This window comes from Canis aureus, chromosome 32, assembly GCF_053574225.1.
Source record: "Canis aureus isolate CA01 chromosome 32, VMU_Caureus_v.1.0, whole genome shotgun sequence".
NCBI lineage: Eukaryota > Metazoa > Chordata > Mammalia > Carnivora > Canidae > Canis > Canis aureus.
In genome coordinates this window covers 10602715-10615451 of record NC_135642.1, presented here as the reverse complement: position 1 = coordinate 10615451, position 12737 = coordinate 10602715, and the positions used below count along the sequence as shown (strand labels likewise).

The following is a 12737-nucleotide window of genomic DNA, read 5'->3' as shown; positions in this document are numbered from 1 at the left end:
CAGTTGTTTATCCAGGAGAGAGATGCAAAATATCTAACTGGAATGGCACAGCCCCTCATCAGCCCAAAGAGTTGTCAGTTGGTCAGACTGAACATTTGCCCTGTTGTGCCTGTCTCATCTGTAAGATGTCCCCTTACCTTTCAGTTCTGAAAATGTAAATTTTTCGGTAAATAACAAAATGCTTTTTGAACATTAGTCTAAAGATTTTCTCATGAATTAAAACAAAGGCCTCATTTTCATTATTTTTATTGGAGAATCATTGACATACACTATTCTGTTAGTTCTAGGTGTAATACGTAGTGATTTGACATTTGTATGCATTACAAAATGATCACGAGTCCAGTTACCATCTGTCATCATAAAAGTGATGATAATATCAACTATATTCTCAATTCTGTACCTTGTATTCCTGTATCTATTTGATAACTGGAAGATTGTACCTCCTAACCGCTTTTACCTGTTTCACCCATGCAGCTTACCCTTTCTCATCCGATAACTCCAAGTTTGCTCTCTGTATTTAAGTCTATTTCTGTTTTCTCTTGTTTGTTCCTTTTGTTTTTGTTTTGTCTTTTAGATTCTACATATAAGTGAAATCATAAGGTATTTGTTTTTCTCTGTCAGGTTTATTTCACTTAGCATAATACCCTTTAAGCCCTCTAAGTTATTGCAAATGGCAAGATTTCATTCTTTTTTTGTGGCTGAGAAATATTCCATTGTGAATATACACCACGTTTTCTTTATCCATTCATCTATCAGTGGTCAGTGGACAAATACGTTGCTTCCATATATTGGGCTATTGTAAATAATTCTGCAGTGAACATAGGGTTGAATATATCTTTTTGAATTACTGTTTTTGTTTTCCTCAGAAATATACCCAGACGTAGAACTTCCAGATCATGTGGTATTTCTGTTTTTAATTTTTCAAGGAATCTGCTCCATACTGTTCTGCACAGTGGCAGCACCACTTTGCATTCCCACCAACAGTGCACGAGTGTTCCCTTTCCTCTACAGACTCCATGAAAGAGTTGGACGCTCAATCAACTGAGCCACTCAGGCACAGGTGCTCCTTCTTATCCTTTTTTTTTTTTTTTAAGGATTTTATTTATTTATTCATGAGAGACACACAGAGGCAGAGACACAGGCAGAGGGAAGCAGGCTCCATGCAGGGAGCCCGAGGTGGGACTTGATCCCAGGATTCCAGGATCATGCCCTGGGCCGAAGGCAGGTGCCAAACTGCTGAGCCACCCAGGGATCCCCCCCACTCTTCTTATCCTTTTGATAGTATCTGTTCTGACAGGGATGAGGTGATGTTTCATCATGATTTTGATTGGCATTTCCCTGATGATGAATGATGTTGAGCATCTTCTCATGTGTCTGTAGGCCACCTGTATGTCTTATTTGACAAAATGTCTATTTGTGCCCTCTCCCTATTTTTTTTAATCAGTTTTTGGGATGTGTTAAGTTGTGTGAGTATTTTATATATTCTGGATATTAACACCTTGTCAGGCATATTATTTGCAAATATTTTCTTTCATTCATTCGGTTGTCTTTGTTTTGTTGATGGTTTCCTTTGCTGTGCAAAAGCTTTTTATCCTGATCTAGTACCAATTGTTTATGTTTGCTTTTGCTCTTGCCTTTTGTGGATTGTTGCCCAATCCAAAAAAATATTACTAAAACTGATGTCCAGGTGTTTACTATGTTTTCTTTTAGGAGTTGTATGGTTTCAGGTCTTACATGTAGGTCTTTAATCCATTTTGAGTTTATTTTTGTGTATAAAATAAACCCAGAAAGTGGTCCAAATTCATTCTCGTGCATGTAGCTGCACAGTTTTCCCAACATCATTTATTGAAGAGACTGTGTTTTTCCCTATTGTATATTCTTTCCTCTTTTATCATAAATTAATTTACCATATAAGCATGAATTTATTTCTGGGATCTGTATTCTGCTCCATACTTCTAGATGTCTGTTTTTGTGCCACTCTCATACTGTTTTGCATACGGTAGCTTTGTAGCATATCTTGAAATCTGAGATCGTGATGCCTCCAGCTTTATTCTTTCTCAAGATTCCTTGGCTATTTGGGGTCTTTTGTGGTTCCAAACAAAGTTTAGAATGATTTGTTCTAGTTCTATGAAAAATGTCCTTGGTATTTTGGTAGGGATTGCATTGAATCTGTAGATTCCTTTGGGTATTATGGACATTTAAATAATCGTTCTTGCTAGTCATGAGTCTGGTGTAGCTTTCCATTTATTTGTGTCATTTTCAATTTCTTTCATCATTGCCTTACAGCTTTCAGAATACAGGCCTTTCATCTCCTTCCTTAAATTTATCCCTGATATTTCTTTTTTGATACAGTTGTAAATGGTATTGTTTCCTCAGTTTCTTTCTGATGATAGTTTGTTATTAGTGTACAGAAACATAACAGATTTCTGGAAATCAGTTTTGTATCCTAAAACTTTACTGATTTTATGTAGTAATTGTAATAGTTTTTTAGTAGAGTCTTTAGGATTTTCTATATAACATGTCATCTGCACATAGCATCAGTTTTATTTTCCTTTACCAATTTGGATGCCTTTTCTTTTTCTTTTTTTTAAGATTTTATTTTATTTATTTATTCATGAGAGACACAGAGAGGGAGGCAGAGACATAGAGAGAGAAGCAGGCTCCTTGCAGGGAGCCCGATGCGGGACTCGATCCCCCAACCCAGGATCATGCCCTGAGCCAAAGGCAGATGCTCAACTGCTGAGCCACCCAGGCACCCCGCCTTTTCTTTTTCTTTTCTGATTGCTGTGGCAAGGACTTCTAGTACTATTATGAATAAAATTTGAGAAAGATAGGTATTAGCTCATTTTTTAATGTTTGGCAGGATCCCCTATGAAGTCATCTAGTCCTGGACTTTTGTTTCTTTGGCATTTTTTGATACTGGTTTTATTTCATTACTAGTAATGAGTGTATTCAGATTTTCTTTTTCTTCTTGATTTAATCTTGGAAGATTACATGTTTCTGGGAATTTAATCGTCTAGGTTGTTCAATTATTTGGTATGTAATCATTCATAATATTCTCTTATGATCTTTTGAATTTTTGTGGTGTCAGTTATAACTTCTAATTTTTCATTTGAGTGCTCCCTCCTTCCTCTTCTTCCTCCTCCTCCTCCTCCTCCTCCTCCTCCTCCTCCTCCTTCTTCTTCTTCTCTCTCTCTCTCTCTCTCTCTCTCTCTCAATCTGGCTAAAGGTTTATCAATTTTGTTTACCTTTTTAACGATCCAGCTCTTAGTTTCATTGATTTCTATTTTTTTCATTCTCTATTTCATTTATTTCTGCTCTAATCTTTTGTTATCTCATTCTTTCTACTAACTTTGGTTCTTATTCTTCTTTTTCTCTTACCTTTAAGTGTGAGGTTAGATTGTTGGGGCTTTCCTTGTTTCTTGAGGTAGGCCTATATCATCATAAACTTCTCTCTTAGAACTGCTTTTGCTTTGTCTCATGGATTTTGGAACATGGTATTTCCATTTTTATTTGTTTCAAGGTGTTGGATGTTTTTGTTGTTGTTGCTGTTGTATGTTTTTATTTCTTTGTTGACCCCTTGGTTGTTTCATAGCATATCGTTTAGTCTCCATGTGTTTGTTTTTTCCAGTTTCTTTCTTCATTTCTTCTTGATTTCTAGTTTCATGCTGTTGTAGTTAGAAAAGATGCCTGGTGTGATTTCAGTCTTCTTAAATTGAGACTTGTTTTATGGCCTAACATGATCTTCTGGAGAATGTTTGATGTGCATGTGAAAAAGAATGTGTATTCTGCTATCTTTGGATGAAATGTTCTGTGTATATCTATTAAGTACATATGGTCAGATGTGTCATTTAAGATCTCTATTTCTTTATTGATTTTTCTGTCTGAATGATCTATCCATTGATGTAAATGTGGCATTAAAGTCTTCTACTATTCCTGTATTGCTGACAATTTCTCCCTTTACATCTGTTAATATACGCATTATATATCTAGGTGTGCCTATGTTGGTTGCATAGATACTTATAATTATTATATCCTGTTGTTGGAATGATCCCTTTATATTTCTGTGATGCCTTTTTTGTTTCTTGCTATAGCCTTTGCTTTAAATTCTCTTTGGTATTATGTAAGTATTGCTACTCCAACTTTTTTTTTGTTCCTATTTTCGTGGAATATCTTTCTCCATCCCCCACTTTCAGTTTGAATGTGTCTTTAGGTCTGCAGGAAGTCTCTTGCAGGCATCATGTAGATGAATCTTGGTTTTTTTATTCCATTTAGTCACCCTGTATCTTTTGGTTGGAGCAATCGACCATGTACATCTAAAGTAATCGTTAATATATATGTATTTATTATTATTTTGTTGTTTTTGTAGTTCATCTCTATTCCTTTTTTCTTTGTCTCTTATACTTTGATGACTTTCTTTAATGTTATTTTTGGATTCCTTTTTTTTTTTTTTTTTTGGTATATCTTTCAGGTTTTTGGTTTGTGGTTACCCTGAGGTTCATATATAACACCCTATGTGCATAGCACATAGTTCAAACATATTCTAAAAGTACTACATTTTTATCTTCCCTCGCCACAAATGTTTTATATATTTGATGTCATAGTTTATATTTTCATTTTATTGAAATGTTTTACCACTCTTTGTTTTATTGTTATTGTTTATTTATTGTTTTATCACTCTTTTAACTTCATACTAGCTTTATAAGTGGTTGAGTCATATATGTTTACTTTTACCAGTCATATTTTTTCTTTCATAATTTTCTTCTATTTATGGCCTTACTTTTCTTCATAAAGAACTCTCTTTAACATTTCTTGTAAAGCCAGTTTAGCTTTTGTTTGTCTGGGAAACTATGTCTCCTTCAATTTTTAATAGATAAGCTTGCTGGGTAGAGTGTTGTTCTTGGTTGTAGATTTTTTTCCCTCAGCACTTTGAATATATCATGAGACTCCCTTCTGCACTGCAAAGTTTCTGCTGAAAAAAAATCAGCTGATAGTCTCATGGGGTTCCTTTGTATGTAATTAATTGCCTTTCTCTTACTGCTTTTCAAATACCCTCTTCATCTTTAATTTTTGACATTTTATTATGTGTGTTGGTATGGACCTCCTTAGGTTCATCTGTTTGGGGCTTTCTGTAGTTCCTGGACCTATGTGTCTATTTCCTTCCCCAGGCTAAATAATTTTTCGGCTATTATTTTTTCAAATAAGTTTTCTGCCTCTTTCTCTTATCTTTCTGGGTCCCCTTAATACAGATGTTAATGCACTTGTTGTCCCAAAGATCGCACAACCTATCCTCATTTTTAAAATTCTTTTTTTTTTTTTTTTCAGTTTGGGTGATTTCCACTACTCTTTCTTTCAGATCACTGATATGTTCTTTTGCATCCTCTAATCTGCTGTTGATGCCCTCTGCTGTATTATGGTTCTGTCTTATATTTTCTCTTTGTTGAAATTCTTACCATGTTCATCTATTCTTCTTCTGAGTTCAGTAAGAATCTTTATGACCATTCCTTTGAATGCTTGATCAGAGGTATTGCTTTTCTCCATTCTTTTAGTTTTTTTCTGAGGTTTTTGTCTTGTTCTTTAATTTAGAACATATCTGTCTCCTCAATTTGTTTAACTCTCTGTGTTTGTTTCTGTGTATTAGGTAGATTCACTCCATCTCCTGGTTTTGAAGGACTGATCTTATGTAGAAGGTGTCCTGTGGAGCCTTGCAGCACAATTACGCCTGGTCACCAGAACCAGGTGCTCCACAGGTATCTCTTGTCAGGGCTGCATGCACCCTCCTGATATGGATAGGCTGCAGCTGCTGCATGTGTGGTGGCAGGTGGGGCTGACTGTGTGGCCTAGCCTTGACTGTTGTGGCTACGCTGATGAGCCAGGCTACTCCCTCCACCCCTCACTGGAAGGAGCTATTTCGGAAGGGTGCTGGTCCCAGCCAAGGCCACCTGCTGGGTGTGGCATAGTGGGAACCATTTGGGTGGGGTGCCAGTCCTGGTTAAGGCCAACTTCTGGGTGTGATGTGACAGGAGCCATTTTGAGGGGACACTGTCTCAGTCAAGTCTGCCGGCCAGGTATGGCAGGGCGAGAGCCCCTTTAGAGGAGTGCCTGCCAACACAGGCAAGTGGGAGGTGGGTGGGGAGAAAGGTCTACAGGGGAACACTGGGGTTTAGTGAGGAGTGCAAGCAAGGTAGATAGTGTCAGAACCAGCACCCACCAGTGTTGAGCCAGTTAGGCAGAAGCAGGGGGAAGAAAAGTGGTGCCTGCAAAATCTTCATTCCTAGAGAAAGTTCCTATATATCCCTGCCCCTTCAGCACATGCTTGAAAACCAGTAAATCTCCTTTACATGTAGCCCAGACACTTTTTCATCTGCTCTGTGCTGGGTCTTGGAGTGAGTAAGATTGTGTGTGGAGCCTTTAAGAGTGCAGTCTTGATTTCCTGTAGCTTTCAAGTTCTTTCAGTGTTAAGCCCTTCTGATGTTCAAAGCCAGACTTTATGGAGGCTCATCTTCCTGATGGTCCCCAGGGTGGACTGTGCCCTATGTGGCTTGAGCCCCTCACTCACTGAGGTCTCCCTCTCACTGTGCCCTGCCACACGGGGAGCGTAGGTCCTACCCAGACTGCATCTCTGCCCCAACTGCCCTTCTTGAGATGACTTTTTCTTTATATCTTGAGCTGTAAAAGTGCTGCTCTGCTCCAGGTCATTTTCAGGGAGAGTTGTTCTACATGTAATTGTAGCCTTGGTGTTATCTGTGGGAGGAGGTAAGCTCAGGATCCTCCTACTCTGCCATCTTGATTGGGTTCCTCGCTTGAGGATATATTGTTCTATTGCACAATGACCTTAAAATTAAGGATTCTTAAAGCTATCTGGGAAGCTCTTATTGTCACTGTGTCAAGGGGCTGCTCTGTCTAGATCTGTAAATGGAATTAAATGCCAGTGACATTAGCACGGATTGAAAGAACAGTCTAGATCTTCGTTCCTGCTTTTTCCTTATAGTTTCTTGACTCTTTTTGCCCTTTCTTTTTTAAAACTGTTAATTTACTCACCATCAGCTCCCTGTATCCTCGCACATCTCCAAGTCCTGGGAATACAAATAGCTGTTTCTTCCTTCTAAAAGCATTTAACTCTTTCTTCATAGTAAGTGTGCACTTACTGTTTTGTAGTTATCAGTGGTTGCTAGTCAATGGCTGTTCTTACCTGCTATGATTTAAGTGGAGGTCATGGCCCCAGTGTAATGGGTACAGCAGGGGACTAGAGACTGTAGGAAACTGGCAGAAGTAAATACACCCTTTTCCTTATCCTTGGATGATTCCCATTTAAAAAGGTAATGCAGGCCCATCCTAAACTGAAAACCCTAGAGTCAGGATGATAACCAGAACAGTAGCGCCCCTTCCTCCCACCTCCTCACTTTGGAGCCACCAGTGAGTTATTTTCCCCTCTCTTGAGTGTTTCTTCACATGTGAAGCATGCAGAGCTGTGGTGACAGAATGTGTGTCATGTGGCATCTCCCGCATCTGGAACACAGGATGCTCGGTCCCTGGAGGAAGCCGTTGATGTTGGCATTCTCATTTACCAGGGAAGCTGGCTCCAGCAGCCCTCAGGTGCTGAGGGGACGTTGTCTTCACAGCTCTCAGGATGAGAAGCAGCCGCTATGGTAGAAAAGGCAGGGCTTGTGTCAAAAGACCAGAACTCAAGTGCCAGCACTGTCACTCATCAGCTTTGTGACTTTAGGCAGATCACATCGCCTTACTTCTCCATCTCCTCACCTGTAAAAAGATAAAACTAATACCCGTCCTATAGATGGGTTGTGAGGCTCAAGTGAGCTAGCCTGCAAGGAGACCGTAGTTGGCAAGGAAACACCAATAAATGTGTAAGAGCACTTCAGTAACAGAGTGAGGGTTTCATGTGCCTACGTGACAACTGTCAGGCAGCCTAGATATTCAGGACCCACAAGTCAACCAGATGTCACATGATTTGGACTCAGTTCAGGACTTCATTCTCCCCCAAAGATATCAAAGCTCTTTCCTTATCTTGACCGATCTCCTGATTATCTCTGTCCTGGGCAGGGCAAGAGCAAGCTCTCATTATGCAAATGAGCAAGTTGAAGCTCAGAAGTGATCAGAGTTGTGTCAGGCCTAGGCAGCTTGGGTTCAGGTCCCAGCTCTGCTGCTTCATAGCTGAACTTGGGGAAGGTCGTCCCTTTCTGCCCAGTGTCTTCATTTGTCAGGTAACACCAACAATACCTGTTGAATTGCGTAGAGTTGATACTTGTAAAGTCTCTCCTGTACACAGGGAAGCATTTCGTATGTTCAACAAATAAAATGCAGAGAAGGAGACAGTCAGGCTAACTTCTGAATATGGTTCATTTCTTCTAGTCAGATGCTGCATTTACTCCAGCAGTACCGAATATTCCCCCCGGCCCAGCCAGCTTCCAGTTGGTATGAACGTTGGGAGTTTCAGTGTTGCATTTGGGCTATTTCTGTAAGATGGTGACAGCCACCAGTTCATGAGTTGGGGTGCTTGGGAACATTCTTATTTGGCTCTTGGCTTCCGAGTAGAGGGAAACATCTTCTCTCCTTCAGACTGTAAGAGATTCCTTACCCATCCCTGCAGTTTTGCCTGGATAGTAAGGTTGTGTCAATGTGTAGGCCTGTCAGGATCAGACTTGTTTCCCAGGTCCTCATGCCAATTTCTAGCACCTCACCAAACTCTAAGATATGGATATCTCCTGTCTTGAGGGTCTGAGGAGCAGGTGCACTTCATACCTAGGATCGTGAGGGAGTTTAGAAAGCCCCCAACTAACTCCACCACGGATGTGGGACCATGCTTGAGAGGAAGCCAAGTACAGTCTCGTTGGCCCTGACACTGTGACATACCACAGTGGACAGCCACTCCAAGTCGTGGTTATAGCTCTTCACAAAAAAAAAAAAAAAAAAAAAAATCATGGTTCCATCGGAGTAGCTAAAGACTAACAGAAGCAAAAAGAAAAACAAAATGGTGCTCCAGATCCAGCAAGGGAAGTAAGCACAGTTCACCAACCATTGTAGTCCTTCACGGTTCACTGAGCCCTCTGCTGTACTCAATCAAACGTAATCTAACCCTAACTACAACCAAGGAGGGTGATGGGAGACTTTCAGAGTAACTTCTTTCAGGTTGCAAAAGGCTTTGCTGAGTTACTTTTACCACGCATGGTGATGTGATGATGGCTGTGTACAGGACTGTTCATTGCAGAGAATCATAAGCCCGGAACAATGTCTTGGGTGAAAAACTGCGCTTGGTGAATTTCCATTTTATACAACATATACTAGTTGCTCCAGCCCCATCATGCACCATAACGAGGTTATCTAGGCATGTAGGTCTGTTAGGACCAAGTCACATGTTGAGGAAAACTTTTTGACGAAGGTTGAGCGTGAGGCTCACCTGTCCATCTCAGCTGGGCCTTGTATTAGTTCACCGTGTCCTATTTGGGAAGTTCCCCAACTTACTTCTTATTACCTATTCAAATAGCCTGTCAACGAACATGCAAAAAAAGGCCCACAATTGAACAGACGAGAATGAAGCAATAGGATTGTGCTCCAGTGAGCAAAGAAAGAGTGCTGCCCCAGATTTCTCTCCCTGTGTTGTTTGCATTTGTCTCTTTTGCTGTAGGTCCACTCCCCCTTTGCTGGCCTCTCTCCCGGCCACCTGCTGGCAGCTGTCTGTGTCCTCTGGGGTGCTGGGACAGGCTTCTGCCTGGCACATTCCCATGGTGCTGTGGTGGGGAAGGATCACTATGTGAGCCAAGTAGGCTCTGCTGACAGTAGCTCACCAGAGAATCAAATGGCAGCGTCACTACTCAGGCAGATGGTTTGATTGTTCCCAGGGGGTTTGGCCCCAGAAAGGCGACTGCACACTGTGTTCAGCTGGTGCTCCCTTTCCGACAATGGCTCACAGAGTTTGAGGTCATGGTGTTGTCCCAGAGTCAGATCACTGGGCCTGTCCAGCACCTGTCACACCTTTCCCCTCCGAGCCCAGTTCCTCAATTCCCTTCTCAAGAACTGTATCTAGTATACAGAACTGAAGAGGACAGCTTCCCTCACGACTTGTCAGCCCCCTGATTCTTCAGACGTGACAGGGCCAGATTGAGGCAGCAGTCCCCAAGGAAGGCTGGCTGTCTTGCTCAGCAAAGACGACACAGCTAAAAGCTCTTTTTCATGTTAGGCAATTCATGCACTTGGGTAGACATTTATAGATTGCAATCGCTCATCCAAAAAATCTGGGTCATCATTTACATGGAGCTTCGCGCTTTGGAAGAAAAGCTGTGCCCAGGGAGGAATGTTCCTGCTGATGGCTTGGCCAAGAGAGCAGAGAGAGCACCTGCTGTGTGACGGAGCGGGGAGGTGGGGCAACACAGGAGGGCTGGGAGCTCCCGGGGGCCTTGGCATTTCCACCCACACAGCCACCGGCTCACCACCAGAACCCACCACCCAGAACCCACCGGCATTCTGGGTTCTAGTTGTCCTAGCTCAACGGCGCCAGTAATAGCTGCCTTGTGTTGATGTCACAAAAAGTGGTAGGTTTGAGTGTTAGGATCTCCAGGGTGATTTTTCAGAGAATGAACCATAACTGCAGTGAGAGGGTTGGTCCCTATGGGTGCAGGGCTCCTTGGGGAGAGAAAGGGAAGAGGGCTGCAGGGAAGGGGGTTAGCCTTGTACTATGGATGGCTGAAAGGTGGAGCTCTCTCCAGCATAACCAGTCTTCACCCCATTCGCCTACTCCCTGAGGAGAGACTGGCGCCAAGGAAAGAGCCCTGGGCCTGGGGTCAGAAGGCCATTCCTGTCTGGGAGCCTCCACTCACCAGCCCTGTGACCACGGCCAGGGTGTGACACCTTGTTTCTTCATCTTTAAAAGTGAGCCCACAGTCCCTGTGACAGTATGGAGTTGTCACACTCCCACGTTCAACACAGATGATGCTGTCTGTGGAACTTAAGTGCAACAAAAAGCGCTGCTATCAAGTGTTGTCATCTGGAGAGGCTACGCAGTTCTCCATCCGCTGACTACAGGAACGATTTGTGCATGTGCACATTGCGTGCCTATCTGTGTGTGTGTGTGTGTGTGCGCGCGCGCGCATATCTAGGTGCTGTGCCACTTGCAATGCCTGCACCTCCGCCTGCCCCTCTCCCTGCCCCTCTGCCCACCCCACATCCTGACCCAGCAGGATGGAGAGTCAGTGGATTGAAGGGAGGAGACACGGGTGCTTTTCCTCACTGCCCCCCTGGTCGGCCCCTCTGGGACAGAGGATGAGACCAAGCCAGGTTTTCCCCTTCTCTGAGTCACTGGCCTTAGCTGTTGTCAACCCCCCGGGGTTGGGTGGGAGCAGAGGAAAGAGGGGAGCCTGGTCAGCCTCATCCCCACCTGGAGAAGGCTCTGCTTCTAAAGGCCAGTGGCCAAAGTTGGCAGTTGCAGCTTGTGCTTAAGTTGAGGCTTATGTATTGTCCATGTCATGGTGCCCCCAGCCACTGCAAGTGAATAATTAAGAGCCAGTTATGACACAGATACTCACTTGGACATGGGATAGAAAATATCCTAGCTCAGCTGACGTCTTCCCGCCCGTGTGGCAGGCCCCACAGCTTTGGCCTGGTGATGCGACACCAGGTTGTCCCAGAGGGAATAAGATCAAGGCTGGATTTACAAGGGAGCGTCCCTTTCCCCGAATTCTCACTTACATGGAAAGTTGTGTCCTTAAATTAGAGCACTGACCACTGCACGAAATCGCTGCTGTGATGTAGATCTCTGAGAGGGTTAGGGCTTATGGTCCCTCCTCTACCAGAGGAGCGCCTTGAGCTGGATCAACGACTCAGCCCCTGGGCAAGGTCCAGAGGGCATGAGGTTAGCGGGCTGAGCAGTAACATGGCCTCAGGAGCGCCTGGTGGGAAGGACGATGGCGGAGTGCCGGGCAAGACCAGCCTTGGTGACTGGGTGGCCTGCCGAGCCCTGCACCCCAGGCCACACTACACACATCTCCCCCAACCCCACTCTACACTGTAAGCTTGGAATTGGCCAACACGGAAGTATGTAGACCACAGAAATCTGCAAACACTACAAATCACGGTTCCCCTCATGTTCCCCCAGGAGAGCTGTTCTTTAAGCTCCCACCAGCGCAGCCCTGGCCACAGCCACCCTTGTCCCACACCCACCCTGGGAAGGGAGCCTCCATCCTAGAAGATCACTTGCTTTCTTCTGATTGTTCTCCTTCCTCCAGCCTTGAGGGGCTGGGACAAGACACAAGATCAAGGTGGTACCCGACACATGCTTTAAGCTGTGCAGGTCGTAGAAGTTGGGAGAGTTCAAAGCACGCATCACCCCATTCTTTCTTTGCATGCACTTCCGGGCCTGGTGGCAGGTGTTAGCAGAACAAAACAAGAAACGACAGCAAACTATTAACTTATTGTTCAGCTTGCTGATCTCCAAACAGCATCTACTGAATGTGGCAGTGTTGCCATCAAGTAGATTTTATTTTCTTTGGGACATTCATGGGTGTTACACATTCACAATTCTCTGTGCGTCTGTCAGCTTCTCCCTGGATCCTGTCTTCTCAGTTCTGGAAACACTGACCCCCACCAGCGGCTTCTGCTCACCCACAGGCTCTGGATCCAGCTCTGCCTCCGTGGTTTTCTGACCCCTGATTCCATTTTGTGGTCCCTGGTTTTGACACACCTGTTATTATGTGGCATGCCCATAAGGCTGACAGCTTGCCTGCCGG

At 43.5% G+C, this 12737-nt stretch overlaps 1 protein-coding gene across 1 annotated transcript in view; it reads left to right on the top strand.

The window, feature by feature from the left end:
* The window catches only part of RASGRP1 (RAS guanyl releasing protein 1), a 77092-nt gene that overhangs the window by 23945 nt on the left and 40410 nt on the right, over positions 1–12737 (top strand). The gene's annotated exons all lie outside the window — the stretch shown is intronic.